Source organism: Coturnix japonica, chromosome 12 (assembly GCF_054131305.1).
Source record: "Coturnix japonica strain WE chromosome 12, WE-NBRP24, whole genome shotgun sequence".
NCBI lineage: Eukaryota > Metazoa > Chordata > Aves > Galliformes > Phasianidae > Coturnix > Coturnix japonica.
The window spans coordinates 20,185,996-20,203,012 of NC_140674.1; positions in this window are offsets into that span (position 1 = coordinate 20,185,996).

Here is a 17,017-nt window from a genome sequence, read left to right on the forward strand (position 1 = left end):
TTGATATCATCTGTAATGCAATAAGCGCAGTGTTTGCTACAGTGCTGTTACATCAGGGATAAGCATAACCTATCTGTTATCCATCACATCAATCACAGAAATGTTGTGACCAGATTTAATTACATCTTAGGGTTTTTCTAAATCACAGCTTAAAAAAAAAGCCTGTTCAAATGCCTTTTTTTTTACTAAGCTGTGAATGTCACCAACAAAGTTTTCTCACGCTGCTTCAGTGCCTTCCTATCACAAGCAGCAGCAATGCTGGCTGCAGAACACAACCTCTCAAAGCAATACTATGCGTTATAGATGGTATTGCACCACTTTTCCAAAAAAGGAATTTATAAAAATAAAAGCTTTTCCAAGTCAAATACATGAAACTTTCATCATGGGAAGTTTTTCATAAATTCAGATTTTGGAGGATGCCCGTAATTGCTCCATTACACATTCTTACACTTGGAAAACTGATTTCTGAATCTGAAAATAAATCAATCTGGGTTTTTTTCAGCAGTAAGGATAGGCAGAAAATACATTTGCTTTTGACAATGGGAATAACTTTTACACATAAGTAACTTCTAGGTCTCTAAAGTTCACTGAGAATGGCCTTTACCTTAAAGCACGACTGCAGCCTGGCCAAGGGGACAGTGTGACACACAAAGGAGGTGACCCTGCAGTGCGACAGATCTGAATGCACAGAGTACAGATGGAGCATCTCTGAGGGATGTGGTCTGAGGAATCACAAGGTGAGCCAAAGAGGGCTGCTCTCAGCCTTGGAGTAATGTAAAGAGAGCACGCTGCAGTGTTATGGGAGGGGGAGAAAGATGAGAAAAGAGAAAGTGAAAGCAGGTCATGTCCTCTGGCCCCAGAGGAGGAGTAGGAATAGCCTGGGTAGTACTGAGAGCATCTGAAGAAAGGACAGGGAACTCATTGTGTGAAGGAGTTACTTTAAAGGAAATTCTCTCTTATCGGCAGAAAAGCTCTGTGTGTGCAGCCACCCCAGGGATCTGAGGGAGACTGTGTGAGATGGATGGGGCTGGTGGTCCTGGGCAGCTCCACCTCCAGGTGTCAGGAGGGGCTGTGCCCTGCCCCAGCCCAATGAGCTCTTCAGGGTGCTCTGACAGCACAAAGGAGATTTCAGTTGCAATAACAAGAGTTATGGCAGTATCAGTCCAACAGCAGGTTGGGTATTAGGAAACATTTCTTCTCTAAAAGAGCAGTGATGCAGTGGCACAGCTGCCCAGAGTGATGGGGTCACCATTCCTGGGGTTGCTCCAGAACGATGGGAATGTGGCACTGAGGGACGTGGGCAGAGGGCATGGTGAGGTGGGCTGAGGTTGTGCTTGGGGGTCTGAGAGGTCCTTCCCAACCTTTATGATTCTGTGATTCTATGACCTAGAAGCCATAAATAGGACTGATCATGGGAAGTGTCTGGGGGGTTATGAGTTAATGCCAGTATGTCTGAAACGTTCAAAGGTCTTACCAGAAGGTTTCTAACTTGTTTCATGAAAGGCTTTTTAACTAGTTAGTGTTTCCTCCTTGAGACACTGTGACTCCATCTAAACTGATTTGCAGACAGCATGTATTGATCCTATTTCTATTTCTTTACTGAGTTCTCTTAGGCACATTCTAAACAGAAATATATATACATATATATATTAGTTTGCTGTCTCCTGTTTCTATTGACAGCTTATAAGAGTTGAAATCCAGTTGCTTTGCTGAACTGCATCTTGCTAGATTTGCAATAAGTCTCCCCTCCCTCTTGCAAATACCCACAGTTTGGCTGATGATCTTCCAAGTCATTGAGGATAATCCCACAACAGATTTTGGGATTCTCACACAAAATGTTAATGTTTCTTCTTAAATATTCAAAAAAATTATACCCAAAGTCATGAACATTTTAAGAAGTTTTAAAAGCGATTGAAAAACAACCCAGCTATTGACAACCAACAGGATTCACGCTATGTTTCCTTACAGTTTTGTTTTATGTGTATGTAGACCTTAAAACTCATTTATTCACATTAGTGACACGAATAACCAAGGGCACAATTTATAATGATTTGTCATCCAGGATTAGATTTTAAAAAGTTTAATTACTTTTTCATTAACCACAGTTAATGATGGCCTTGTTAACCATCCTAAGGTGTTGCCATGAGCTATTAGCTATATTAAGGGCCAGTTGCAAGAAAATTACTACTTTCATAATCCCTAGGATGAATTAGAATGTTTTCCTTCTTTGAGAAAACAATATTAAGGTATTTAGATGTATTAAGATCTACCCAGAAGACAGGCTTTGAGGAAAACCAATCATGTAATAATAATACTTAACTTTTGCACCAATCACAATCAGATCTAACTCACTGAAGATTATTCTGAAGAATCATAGAATGGCTTGTGCTGAAAGGGGCCTCAAGGATCATGAAGTTCCATCCCCTGAGCAGTCTGTTCCAGGACCTCACCACTGTCTTGGTAAAGAACCTTTCTCTGATATCCGACCTAAATCTTCCCTCCTTCAACTTAAAATCATTTCCCCTTTTCCTGCTGTTATCTACCCTTCCAAAGAGTTGAAGAAATTGGTCTTGTAAAAGGAGTGACCTACAGAGGGTAACTACGTGGAGGAACTTTAAAATCAAAACATGCCATAAAAAAGATGTAAAGAAGGAAATAGGAATTATTGTTATTATTATTTTTTTTCCTAAAAAATTATTTCCTTCTCATTTCCAGAAATGAAAATCCAGGGAGATTAACATTAAAGATAAAATCAAGATATTCAGAAGACACAGAGTGCCACAAGATGTCTATTTTGGATGAGTCGGATGGACAGGACTATTGGAATCAGTAAGAAATGGGACTGCTCAGTAACTCTGCACCTTCAAGCTTTGTAGCTGTGGATGTAGATGGGAATTTGGAAACTTAACTTTTAGCCCATTTTGTTAAATTCTGGCAACCTCACATAGCATAGGGGTTGAAACCAGATGATCATTGTGGTCCTTTTTAATCCATGCAATTCTATGATGAACAAACTGAAAATGTACTATGTAAAAATGAAAGTATTGTTTCATTAGGAAAAAAAAAATAATTCATTCTCATTCTACACTGTGACACAATTTCAACATCTGTCCAAAGTATGAGTGCGAAAAGCCATTTTCTATGGATTGAAATGTTTTAGTTTAGCTTCCTTATATTTTCTTTTTAATCCCATTGTATCATATATAATCCAACCCTAATCTGTTAGAAACTCAAATTTCAGTGGAAATTCCAAGCAAAGCATGTTGGATGACAGGCACATGAACCTTGGGAAGAGCAACTGTGAGTGTGGGGAACCTTTTAACACAGAGAGAACTGTGGAAAAATGAAGATAGGTAGCAAAAACTGGATGCATGAGGTGGCCTTCTCATCAATAGGAATTTCTCTGCATAAGGATGCCCTAGATGCATGCTGGCAGTTCAGTGCAACACATGGCTGACTGAGGTGTGCACCACAGGACATTTCCCCATCCAAGTCTTTTCTGGAAGGGTGGTATTTCACTGAGAAAGAGAACATGCACTTTGCAAGTGCAAAGAGAAGCGTAAGACCCTCTAAATGTCTGGCCCCAGGCAATCTGTTTCCTTTCACAGGGCTGCTCTTGAAGCAGGTCTGCAAGGACTTATCGCTTCCATCTGCACCACAGAGACAAGGGCACTATTCTCACCCCAGTTCCATACAGACATCCCAGAACTGAGACAGCTGCCATGGGCTCCATAGCAGAATATTTCTGCATGTCTCAGCAAGCTTCCCAAATGGCACGCACAGAGATGTGCAACCACACACAACCATGTGCAGGTGGTTCTACCTTCACTTTGATTTCTTTTATCTGATAAAATCAATATATATGTTTGATCGATATAAGAACAAATATTTGAACATAGGAAATATGTGGTTTGCTCCTTATAGTGTTTCAGGGCATGATTACTTTGATGTTCATGTCACTGTGCTGAAGGCAAAGCATGGAAAGAGCAGAAGCAAAGGTGCACTATTACCACAACCCTGCCTCACCATCTCTGGGCTGACATGACAGCTTTAATCATGCTCCTTTCAGGCTGTGCTTTGGCAGCAGAGGTATTGATAAGACTGTGCAATAGGAGAGCAGTCTCAGTGATCTGCCTTAGGAAAATTATAGGCTTTTGTTCCTCCTGTTAGCAATAGTAGGTGTCTGTCTATCATTCGTTAATCAGTCCTTGCTGGATACTAGAGTGGAAAGAAGGAAGGCGCAGATTTCACAGCTAGGCAGAAATGTGGGGAAAGAAGTGTAGCTGCAGCCTTCTGGGTACACTGAGTGCTCTCACAGAGATGGGAGGTGAATGTAGGGCAGACAGTCTGCAAAAGCCACGGATCTCAGCCCCGCAGGTACCTTCCAGGTTACTTTTTCCTTATTTCCTCCTATTTGTGCAAACCACAGCTTATATAACCCAGTGTGAGGTACTTACACTGCAGAACAGTGAATCCCACATCTCCAAAAAGCAAACAAATGAACAAAAAAAAAAAAAAAAACAAAAAAAAAAAAACAAAACAAACAGGGATTTGGCTTCTCAAAAAAGAAATTGCTCAGGTTATGATGGGAATAAATTCCAGCTGGTTCCAATGGAGTAGGGTGCTTTCTAATGTAGCTGGGCTGAAGCCTCACTTCTAGCCCAGTTCAGGGAAGATAAGGACACTGCACTAAGCCCTTGCAATTACTAGAGTGCACAGATGTTGGACACAAACTAGTACAATATCCTTAGGGAGTAAAATTGTAATTTTATGACCTATAAACCACAGAAAAAAAAGCAAAATTGGAGCCAATCACAGATGAAGATGCTGGAGTGCCCTGCTAAGCCCCCCGCTTAATGTGCTGCACGCATATTCTGAACCAGTGGACTAAATTTAGCATCCCTACCAAAATGACAGCAGTGAGACTGGGAATGTGTCCCCTGGTGCTGGTACCAGCACGTTTGGCACCATCATGCTCACACAACCCACTGGTTGTTCTGCCCAGGGCTCATGCTGAGAACAGGGCACGGTGTGCTGTGTCCAGCACTTCCCAGAGCATGTCAGGTTGTGAAGGATGGGAGGAAAAAACCCTGCAGCATCACTAGCACTGCCTTGGGAATTTGTCATGGTGACGCTGCTAGTACTGAGAGTCCTACACTATAATGATTGGTTTACTATAAAAATTACTCTGAATGCTGGATCAGAAAAAGGATGGTTCAGTCCATCAAACCACTGTCAGTTGCAAATTAGGTTGCCCATCCCTAGGCAATGGGGAATATAATTGGGTTTGTCCATTGCTGGTTTTATTTTTATCTCTTCTGTTAAAGTCAGACTCGTTCCTTGCTCACACTGGTGCAAGCAGAGAAAAAGCCATCGGTGCAGAAAGACTCTTTCACTCCTAACACTGAGAATAAATGGGGCAAGTTAGCCCATTTTTCTAAAATTAGCCAAGGAATCTTTGGGAAACTGCCTTCTCTTGGAGCAAGGTTACCTTAGTGGAAGGAAGAAAGAAAGAACAAATAGGGAATTTAGCACAGGGGCTACTAGGAGGAGCCTTACACTGAGACAACCCTTCTACCACCAGTGGTCCATGTTCTGGTTTGGTCCCCCAGGGTTACATGGGAGGCAGAAATCTTTTCTAATTCTGCATGGTTCACATTCACTTTAAAACCTGCTATTGTTTGCTGAACACGGGATAGAAATATACACATCTAATGCCTTTCTTCCTTCACCAGGGCTGATCATTTTGACACTGTCAGTTGTAAGGCAAATTTCTTGCAGTATGATGTCTTCTATCACTGTACATAGAGTACATATGTTCTATGATAACATAAGATGAGGTTCTGAAGTAGTGTTGGACTGAGACATCATGGCCTTTCTAGGCTTTCCTGGGAACCTGGGAGCAACCTGAAACTAATGGTGTGCTCAAATGGTCAGGGTGTGCTGCTCTTGTTTCCAGAAGCACCAGTGCTGCAATGGAAGCAGTCTCCATTCATGCTGATGGACAGCTGTCAGACAGTCACCTGTCTCCTTCCAATTCACTGAAGTTAGTATTCAGCTGTCTATAAACTCCAAATCTCTCTCTCTCTCTTCCTCCTTGTGCACAGATTAGAAGACTATGACCTTCCTTGGATATCAGAATATTCTTAACACATTCCCCTGGCATTGCAGGGTGTGGTGACACTCAGAAAAGGAGAAAATCCACTGAAAAATAAGTTAATATAGTTGATTAAGAAGGAGTGGGGAACAAATTCTGTCACCTTAACTCACCTGCCATCTTAACTTGGAGAATTTGCTGCTCTCCTCACTTGACTTTCTCTTTTTCTCATCTAACTTTAGTGCAATTTAGCAGTCACCTGTGTACCTGGGAAATCTGCTTGGTGCTAAAGTTTTGCCTGAGCCCTGGTTCTGTGGGGATAAATAAGGACATGTGCTGGGCAAGAACAGCAGGAGGCAGCCAGATCTGCACTTAGCTAACCCTCATCCCACCCAGTACGCAAGAAACGTATCTGTGAAGAACTACTCATAAAACAGTGTTCATCTATGTATGGGAAATCACAGCTTGAACCTCTGATTAATCAGCTGAGGCAAGTGTTGGGTCAGCTGTGGGAGCACAGGTGAGAATAATGTAGCTGTGCTCCCGGAAGGGGTGGACTTCGACTCTACCCCCCTCTAAGACCTCATTTAAGGGCTGACCACCACTGAGGCAGCATCTCTTGGAGATTGTTCCCTAATGGAGACTGCCTCAGCTTTCTGGTCAAGGCATCAACATTGGTGAGTTTTCCTTTGCTAATAACCTTTGACTATCAACCATCATCTTTGTTTACATCTTTATATTAGTCACCCTTACAATCTGCAAAGGTCAGTAATCAAGGGGAAGGACTGGTGACCTATAAGGATTTATTGTGCCCCTACTCCTGTCCTGTTTGCTCCACCTTTGTATGTGTGTATGAGTGGCAGGGAGGATGCTTCAGCTCTGTAACAGCCAAGAGCTTCAACCTGAAGCTCTAAGCAAAAGACAGGAGGGAGGAAAGTCCAGAGAGAGGGATGCAGTGAAGATGGAGGCTGTCTGAGAAGTAGCGAAGGTTTAGTTGTTTATCATAGCACTATGATTATCGTTAACGACTATTATTAATGTCGCTGCTGTGGTTACGATCTTTGTAATTACGATGGGATCCTGGAGGTGCCGCGGCTGCGCGGTCGGAGTGCGCCCCCTGGGGGACACGCGGGGACGCGCACTGCCATCGCTGTGCGCTTTCATTGCTACCTCGGCTTTATGATCTTGGAAAGAAAGCGAATAGATAAAACAGCTAAGCCTGGTAGACAATTAAAATGAAGAAGTAAAAAGGGAACACTCAGTGCAGGGGCATTGTGCATCCACCGTGCTTTGGCTGTGTTGGAGAACTCAGAGCATCAGTGCCCCACAAAGCTGGCTAAGCAGTTTGCCCTGAAACATGTCGACCCATCATAGAATGAAAGGAGACAAAACGTTAATTGTTACTATAGAAATAAATGCATGCTTTAGTAAAGTCCTCTTTCCCTACACCTGGGCTGCACTGTACAGGACTTTACTTTTTTGAAGAGCTCCATCACAAGATTTGAAACATCTCCCTTCTGCTCTGAATTGCAAAATGAAAATCAAAGCAAATCCTTTTACCTTTCTTTTTAATTGAATGCAGCTGCCTCCTTCTACACCGCCTCACAGTCACTTAGAGATATGCAAAGAGTGGGGGGAAAAATGCTGCCATCTCCATCTGCACTGCACACCAGAAACTCAACATATGCGCGCTTGTAGGTTTTTCAGCAGTTTTGCTGTTGTGCTGCTTCATGTTTTGACCCAGTGTAATGCTATTTCTCAGTCATAATAAAAAAATAAGACCTGTGTGGTCAGGTGTAATCCTGAAGTGTCAGCAATGCAGCCCAGCAGCAAAATTGTTCTAGCAGGGAGACACCACTACCATCCCATGCTGGATCAAGGAAAACCATGAATTTTGGGAGCCTTCATAACATCTCTGCAAGGCAGGCCCCAAACTGCTTCAGGATGATCAGATTCCCCCCAGCAAGAACAACCTCTTCAATGGCCCAGATTAACATTCCACCCTGAGCAGCATAACTTAAGGATGTAATAACACCATTTTTAAAATTCAACAAGCAAGAAGGAAAGGAGTGCTGAGATGTGAACAGAATCCCTGTGCTGGAGGCTCCCCTGGCTTGGCAGGATGGGATGTGCCCTTACCACTGTAATTTGGAGCCTTCTGTAGTGAGATCCCAAAGGTCAGATCTTCTTTATAGCTCATTTTGGGGGGAAAAAATCCCAGAAAACATGAAAACCACCTGTTCAAACTAATAACTTGGCAATGTCATGAATTCATCACGTGCTGATGGACTTGGAGTATGAAGAGAGACAACCAGAGCTGCCTTAGCACACATTGGTCACCAGCCTGAAACTTTCTGTCTATAATTTTATGTTTGTATGGTATCCGACACAAAGGGAATCCTTGGCAGTCCCACAGTGTAAATTATTATTATTAATCCTTATGGGATACAACTTCTGCAGGCACTGTGACCTTTGTGGGAAAGTGCAGCAGCTTGCTGGGTGGAGAACACACTTGCTGTGAACCTATTTTCAGTGTGCGTTGTTTTACTTCTAAGAGGGTTAACACAGTAGAACATAATTAGCCTTGTATTTTCATGGGCTTGTTGTGTACTTAGCAGGATGTATTAATATCACCTTGGTCACAGACCTTGCAGTGGTACTCGGGGCTGTCCCCTACTCAGCATGGAGGGGAAGACGGCTCAGACAGCACTGCTATGAGAACGTATTTGGTTTATAGCAGCTTGATTGCTGCTGAGCACCCAGAGGACAGGTGTGACACGTATTTATGGGCCTGATTTTAAACCTGTATGCTTTCATTTCATTTCTGATTCCCTTCCATGTTTTAAGTTGACGGTCCTGTAGTGATGTTCTGGCCATAAACCTTTCCCAGTGGGATGTGCAGCTCATTATGTGTTGCGCAGGCACTGTGTGCCCCACAAGCTGATGAACTACACACAAATTATTCATTGGATTTTAAGCCTAGTTAAATCAACAGCTAAAAGGAAGCTCCTCACCCTCTTTGAAACTGCTGCTGTTTAAAGCTACAAAAGTAGCTGGGAGATTCTGAGTAGTATGGTTAAGGATTTTACGTTATGTCACAGTTCTGCCCTTCTTATGAGCTAAGGTTTGTCTCTATATTCAGGAATAACAATTCTCAGCACTGTTTGTAGATGTTATCATCCTAAAATTCCAGCTTTGGGATGGTGGCCATCTGAGAAGATGCTGCTGATGCCTCGATCACCAACTGGAGATAGATGGATGGTGCAGAAAAACAGAAAACAAATGGAAAAATCAAGTCCCTAAATATAGAAACCTTGATAGGACAAGGGGGGCTGATGTTAAACTGAGATGGGTGGTTTAGGTTGGATGTTAGGAGGAAGTTTTTCACCCAGAGGGTGGTGACACACTGAAACAGGTTGCCCAAGGAGGCTGTGGATGCCCCATCCCTGGAGGCATTCAAGGCCAGGCTGGATGTGGCTCTGGGCAGCCTGGTTTGGTGGTTGGCAACCCTGCACATAGCAAGGGGTTGAAACTAGATGAGGATTGTGATCTTTTTCAACCCAGGCCATTCTATGATTCTATGAAATGTGTCACCCCGACGTCAGCATTGGCCTTCCTTGACATCAGAAACCTTTTTCCTAATATTTGAAATGAAGCTTTCTAGGTCCAAATTAAGACCAATTTCTTGTACTCCCTCTGATGCTGCTCATAGAGAACAAAGTATTCCCTTTATTTTTCATATATAATTCAGAAGTATCACCATGCTCTTTCACTCTTGTGTTTGGAACATTCCTAATTTGCTTCTTCCTCACAGGTCAGGCTTTCTTGACCTGTGATCCTTCTTGTACTTCTACATTTAACGACTGTCTGGAAGTAGTGATCAAAAAGGTTGGTTCCCTACTCCTTGAGAAAGAAATTCAGTGTTAGATAAAAGGTTAAATGGAGAAGGCCTATTGTGGTGTCAATGTGGTAAAAGTGAAAAGATGATGTTTACCTAATTTTCTTTTCTCTTGTACAACCCAATACTTCCTTAATTAGGATGGAAAGGCTGGACAATGTCCCCCCAGCAGTCAGCTTGGAGCCAAGGGCTGAGCTGCACTCAGGGTACTTCTGCTGGTTCCGTCTCTCTCAGTTTAATAACATCAGTGTGATAAAAATAATATCTTAAGAGCATGCTAATGTGTTAATGTATCCTGTGCTAGAAGCCCAAGTATTGTGGCTCGTGGTTTTACACATTAGAAAAGGTCCAAGCGTCTAAAATCAGGCTCTTTTGACATCTCTAGACTTACATTAGTGCACAGCTTCCATTACACCTAACTGAAAACAAAATGAGTTAGGTCCCCTTGGACTTCACAGCAGAGCCCAGCGAGGATGAAGGATCACCTCTTGTTAACAGCAAGGGGCTACTAGAAGACTTGTCAGCAGCAGCAAAAAGGAAGGAGAGCAAAGCGTGCAGGAGCAGAGCAGACATCCTCACCATCTCTTCCACGACTGTTGAACCGCTTCCTCTTAGAGATTAAGATGACGACCCGTCCTGCTGTCTCCGAGCTGGGAGATAAGGTCTATCTCTGCATCCCAACTGTCTTCACTGGGGAACTGCAAGGAGCAATGCTGACAGGAGTGCAGCAAGGGATGAGATGGGGAAAGCAGTGAGCAGCAAATGGAAAATTCTGGCACTGCGAGGCTGAGCGAGAGTGTTGCTGCTGACATCACTAAAAGTAGGATCAAACCTGATCTAAAAAGCAATTTGGAATATGAGCTTTTCTTTCCAAATGAGCGGTAAGTGCCTTCCTTCACACAGAATCCGGTGCAGTAATAGTGGCTTCTATTACACTTTAAATTGATTGGCTTTATGGCCCAGAACTGGGGAATTGCCCTAGCCTGATCTCGGCGGGCTCATGTTTCTAATTCTGGCAACTCTAAATCCGGATGCCCTGAAAATCCATGCTGTTGCTTACAGTGTGTGCTGTTATCTCCATTTTCATGTGTCCGGGCAAAATAAAGGAGCCGGGATGCACAGAAGAATGGTCAAAAGGTGAAAAGGAAACCACGAAAGCAAACTAGCGAGTGCAAAAGGGAAAGTTTACATGCAGAGTGCATCCATGTAAAAATAATCCCAAATGGTTATTCTGGAATAGACAGAATCAGAGAATGGCTTGGGTTAGAAGGAACTTCAGTGATCATCCTGTTCCAACCCTACACTATGGGCTGGTGGTCAACTGTTAGATCAGGCTGTGCAGGGTCCCAACCAGCCTGGCCATGAATGTCTCTTTAGAATTTGCGTTATCCAAGATTTTCTGTATGAAAGTGTAGTAGCATCCCTGTGTCCTTTCACTGGGATCTTAAAAACATGGAAGGAGAGATGCAGACACCACACTTCTGAGTCCACATCAGTCCTTTGCATGGCCTGTGTGCAGCCTCATTTAGGACATCAGAACCTGTATCTGTGCCACCAGGTTAAAAAATAACCCCACTGAAAAGAAAAGCTTAACAATATGCAGCACATTGACATGACGGAAAGAGCAGCTGATGGGCTGCAGAGTGACTTGGAGGAGCTCCCGCCCTGTGCTGGAGCAGAGCTCATAACTCTGGCTCACACAGAGGACGTGCCCTGGGGGAATTATTCTACCTTTGATCCGCACACGAAATCCTGGCTGCTGTCAGAGGAGCCGTGCATGCCTAACCATGGCTGTACATCATCCTAATAAAGGCCAAAGAGAAGCTCATATATAAATGGAGTGCGAAGTTTTTTGACACTGGCTCTAATAAATATCAGCACGCTTGGAAAAAAAAATAATGTGGGCTTACGTGTCTGAGGTGGGAAAACAGCTATAGCTGTGCCTGATTGACTGGAAAGAAATATTTAGGGCCGTTGAATCATTAGATAAAAACTGATCTTGAAATGTCAGGATCTGGTGAGGATAACAGAACTGTCAATTTCATCCATAAAAATCTCCCTTTTCTTTTGCCCACTTTTCTCTTTTATTTTTAATAACAATCCGTTGGAAATACTGCACTCGTGGCTTGCTGGTATTTGCTGTTCTATTTTAATACTATCCAGTAGTTCTTTCATCCTTTCCTTTTAATATTTACTCATAGAATCGAATGCTGGGCAAAATTTATCTGCTGAAAAAAAATTCCCAAGAGTGAAAACCAATTACACGTACGTTGTTAGCAAGGGCACAGCTGGGGCTTCTGTCCAACCCAAGTGTCCTTCCATTGAGCTTACAGCAGCCCAGAACTTTGGCACTAGGAGTATAATATGAATGTTTTGCTCCGTGCACCATTTCTTAACTTTGTGTAAAGGTGATATGCTGTATGCATCGGTTACACTAGGTATGGCCTTGGAAACGTCAACTGCTATTCTGCAGGATAATACATAGCTGGTAATGAGGTGGCTAATAGCAAAAACTGTGGCTGGGAGCGGCAGTTCAACATAAGAGGCTCTCCAGCCTGAAGGATTCCAGCTGGAAAAGACCAGTTTAAAATTCTCACATATCCTTCACATTCAACAACTGCTTCTGCAGCTCAAATGATCCATCCTGGCTATTCCTATACGGCATGTCAAGTTCTTTGTGGAGAAAAGGAAGCTAGCCTTCAACTGAACAGCTCATCATGGGCTGAGGGTGACCTGGGGCCTTCTGCAGCCCCCCTTGTAGTGGGGACAAGGACAGAGCTTTGGCTGAGCTCAACCCCACAGCAGGTAGTGGAACCTTGTGCTGACAGTGGGATACAAGACAGTTCTGGATGCGCCACCACCTCTCTGGCCATGGAGCTAAGCCACTGGCATGATAGAGGGCATGGCTCCCCCCAAAAATGGGGACAATGTGATGCAGATTTCAATGGAACTGTCACCTTCCAAACAATGTCTGCAGGGAAATCCCACTGATTATTTTCTTTCTCTGTCTCTCTGTTTGATAAATGAACTAAGTAGGAGAGGGGGAAGAGGAGAAGCTAAGCTTCATAAGCCGCTCCACTGACTGCTGTAGGTCTCCATTCTGATTTCCCACTGTCAACGTTTTCAAAGACACTAACACTGCTCGATTTAAACAATGCATAATACACAAAACCAAAAACTTCATTTGACAGGTTATCTTAAAAAAAAAAAAAAAAAAAAAAAAAAAAAAAGAAAGAAAGAAAGAAAAGAGAAGGAGGATCTCAATTTTAACTACATTACTACATTTATCTTAACACACCAGACGCATGGAAATCACATGGGGACAAAAGCGGGGTCACCACCCATGGGACACAGAGCTGCCATAGGGCTTGGAGGCAGGAGTGCAGCCACAGCCCAGGCCCTGGCAGCATGAAATCCTTGCAAGACATAAATCCAGAACCTCCCAGCTTTAGCAAAATACAGAGAGCCAGAAAGCAGCTCCCATCTGTAATAATTACAACATAGTTTCCCTTGTCCTTGCTCTATTTATTGCTTTTGCCTTTACCGTGCGTTGCCCTAGACAGAAGAGACTATTAACCATCAGAATATTTCTTTGTGGACAGGCAGAGCTTTGGTGGAAAACTCCCTCTTTCTTTCAAACATCGCCACTTCTATTAGAGAAGAAACGAGTTGGTTTACACTGCAGACTGAATGAGGCATTAAATGACTGCGTTGCAATGACTGCAGTGGGGGGAATGGTCGCCTCTGGTGGAATTGGAAAGCCATAATGACACCTTCATAAAGGCACAATAACTGTTCAAGTATCCTTGTCTAATTTGTCACAAAACTTGTCCAGGACTTTTCTCTTTTATTTTTTTCAGAGGGGGAAAAGGTGAATTTCAGGAATTACAGCTGAGGCTGCACAGAGGCAGACAGGAGGGCACCTGCCAGCCTCGCTCCCAAATCTTCACCATCAGCTCCACGATGGCTTTTTGTAAGGAAATAGCTCACTTGCCAATAATAATAATAATTATTAATAAGCGAGTGACGTCCCATTCTCAGTTACATCAGTGCCATAGTGCCATACCCTGAGCCAGAGCTCCTGCCAATCACTCTCCCCCCTCTCCCCCCCAACCAGCAGAGCCTAGGCAAAGGCTGGGAGCTGACGGGGTGGAGGGGGAGGGGGCAGCGTGCGGCGAGCAATGGCCTGGGGTCGTGTCTGGGTTTTGCCCGGGGGGACATCGGGGGTCACAGGCACCAGGGGACATACCTGACATACATAGCGTTTCCAGCACGACCAGCTCACACCTCCTCCCTCTGCTCGCCCGCAGGTGACAGCAGGGGAGGTGATAGCCCCCCTTCCTCCGGAAGCCGAGCGCTGGACGGAGGCGGTGGGAGCGGAGTCGGAACGCGGAGAGGCACCCCCGGCCCCGCTGCCCCAGTTTCTCCGGCCAAAGCTCCCAAATTCGGAGGCAGCCGCTCTGCCGGGGGGAAAGGACGGGAGCCGCTCGGGGGCGTTGGGGAAAGTTGCGCTCCGGGGAAGCGGCCGTACAAGGTCAGGGCGGGCGGTGCAGCCCCTCCGATCCCCGAAAGCGGGGGTTGAAGAGGTCGCTTCTCACAACCGGCTGAGAAGGACCAAATCGGCAGCGATTTGCCCTTTTTCCCCGCCCCGTTCCCCCCTCTTTTTCTTTCTTTCTTTTGTTTTAAAGGGGAGCCAGGTGCACGCTGCCTGCCGGTACCCCACGTCGCTCCCGCCTCACCCAAACGAATGATGCAGCACTTTAATTAGGAGGGAGCGCCGCGTCCATATTGCACCGGCGAAGGAGAGCGGCGGAGCCTGGCAAACATGGTGCCCGGCCGCGGCCGCGGAAGCTGCGCCCCTGTCCGCGGAGAGCGCGGCGGGGCGGCGGGAGGACCCCTGGGCGCTCCTCGCCTTTGCAGCTCCACCCGACAACTTCGCGATGCCGAACCGCGGGTGCAGTTAAGTGTTCTCCCGGCCGAGCACTGGGGGAGTTTGGGTTCGAGGGATGGGCTCGGGGTACGCTGAGCTGCGTGTGCCTGGCAATGGGCGTGCGCGGGTGCGGGAAGTAGGGATGCGCGGGGCAGCGGGGATACGAGAGGCTCCGGGGACAGAAGGGACATTAGGGATACAGGGGACATCGGGTGCCGTGTCCCTGACCTGACCTATCTAGGAGAGGACCCGCGGGTGCCACCCAGGAGAGGCACAGCCCGCGGTTCCTTCCGCGCATCGCGCGACTTTCAGCTCCGGGTGGATCCGCGCAAGCCTCCCGCTGCACTCCGCTCCCCTCCGCGGATCATCCGCGGGCCGCGCCCCCCGCCTCGCAGCCCCGTTACCTGCCTGCGGCTCCCCGGGGCTGCCAGGTGCCGGCCCCTTCGCCTCCGCGCAAACTCCGCGCATGGGAACGCGCCCCGTCTTGAGCCGAGAGGAAGGATGCGAGAGGTGCCGCGTGTTCTCCGCCGCCAGGTTTTGGGCTTTGCTTTCTCGGAGGGAGGGAGGCTGCTGGGTCCTGGAGAAGCTGCGGGGCCGGACGCAGCGGGACGGGCAGCAGCGCGGGGAGCAGCGGGCGGTGCGCGGAGAGCGGAGCGGCCGAGCCGGGACAGCTCCGCATTCCCCGCCGCATCCCCGCAGTCAGGACATCTCTGATTTCCGTCAGAGTTGGATTTTTATTTTTATTATTTAAAAGAGCAGGGGTTGCCAATTGTGACCCATCCCGGCGGCTTTTTCCTCTCTGATTCTTCTTGCTCTTTTTTTTTTTTTTTTTTTTTTTTCCTCCCCCATCTGCTCATTTCCCACTTCCTCTCCGCCAACCAGCCCCCTCCTTCCCTCTTAAAAAAAAAAAAAAAAGGCAGAAAGGAAAGAGGGAAAAAAAAAATGTATAGTCAGGGCTTCCCAAATGCGCGCCCCCGACCTGGTGCCAAGCGCGCCCCCTCCATTTGTTCCCCTTCTTGAAGCTCATTTTCATGACGTGGAAAAGCCTGATCCAGGGCAGCGCCGCGCACACACACACACACACACACACACGCACACACACACGCACTGCACACACCGCACACACCCGGGAAGGAGCGCACCCGACACCGCCGCGCCCCGGCGCTCCCGCTCCGCGCTGCCCGGTGAAGGCGGCGGCTGAAGCCTGCAGCAGCCCCTCCGCTCCCTCCTCCATTGAGTGTGCCAAACAGCAGCTCTGCATCCTAAAGAAGATCATTGAGGGGCTCATTGCATTCCCAGCACGTCGCAGGCTCGGTTCTTTTTTTTTTTTTTTTTTTTCCTTTTTTTTTTTTTTTTCCCCTTCAGCTTCAGCAGGAGTGGAGAGAGGGAGAGAGGCAGAGGGAGAGGCAGAGGGAACAGCAAGCTTTAAACTCGGGCTTTTTTTCCTCCCCTTTCCCCCCCCCCCCTGTTTTTTTTTTCTGTAACGATGTGCTAAAATCTCTCCTGCAGACCGGTAAGTACGGCTTTCTGGATCCTTTTGTTTCCGCGTAGGGTCAGAGACACCCCCCTCTCCCCAAAAGGAGATATAATAACCCTCTTTATTTATTATTATTTTATTACAGAAGAGAAAGAACTTAAGTGGCTAATATTTTGCAAAGGAGACAGAGAGACCAATACTGCAATACAGCTCTCATCTCTCTCCCTTCTCCCCAATTAGATGCTGGCTTTAATTGCAGAGGGTATTTCTCTTTTCATGATTCCGACCATCTCTTTCCCACAGGGGAGGGTTTCATTTGCAAGTTGATCCGAAGGATTTCTTCTCCTTTGGCATTTCTCTCCCCTAAACGCATCTTTCTGCTCTTAAGTTTGGGGACGGGGATGGGGAGGGGGGAGAGAAGGAAGGGGGTGCAAAACGTTCCAGTTCTCACGCATGGAAGGCAAAAAGGACCTTGTCTGTTGGGAGATTAAGACTAAAAGCAATGATCGCTCCGAATAATTCCAATGGGATTTCAGGGAATCGAGGAAGGCTGCATCACTGCCGCTATTCTCACCGCCCTTAGCATTGCTCTGTGCCCATACATTTAAAATATCG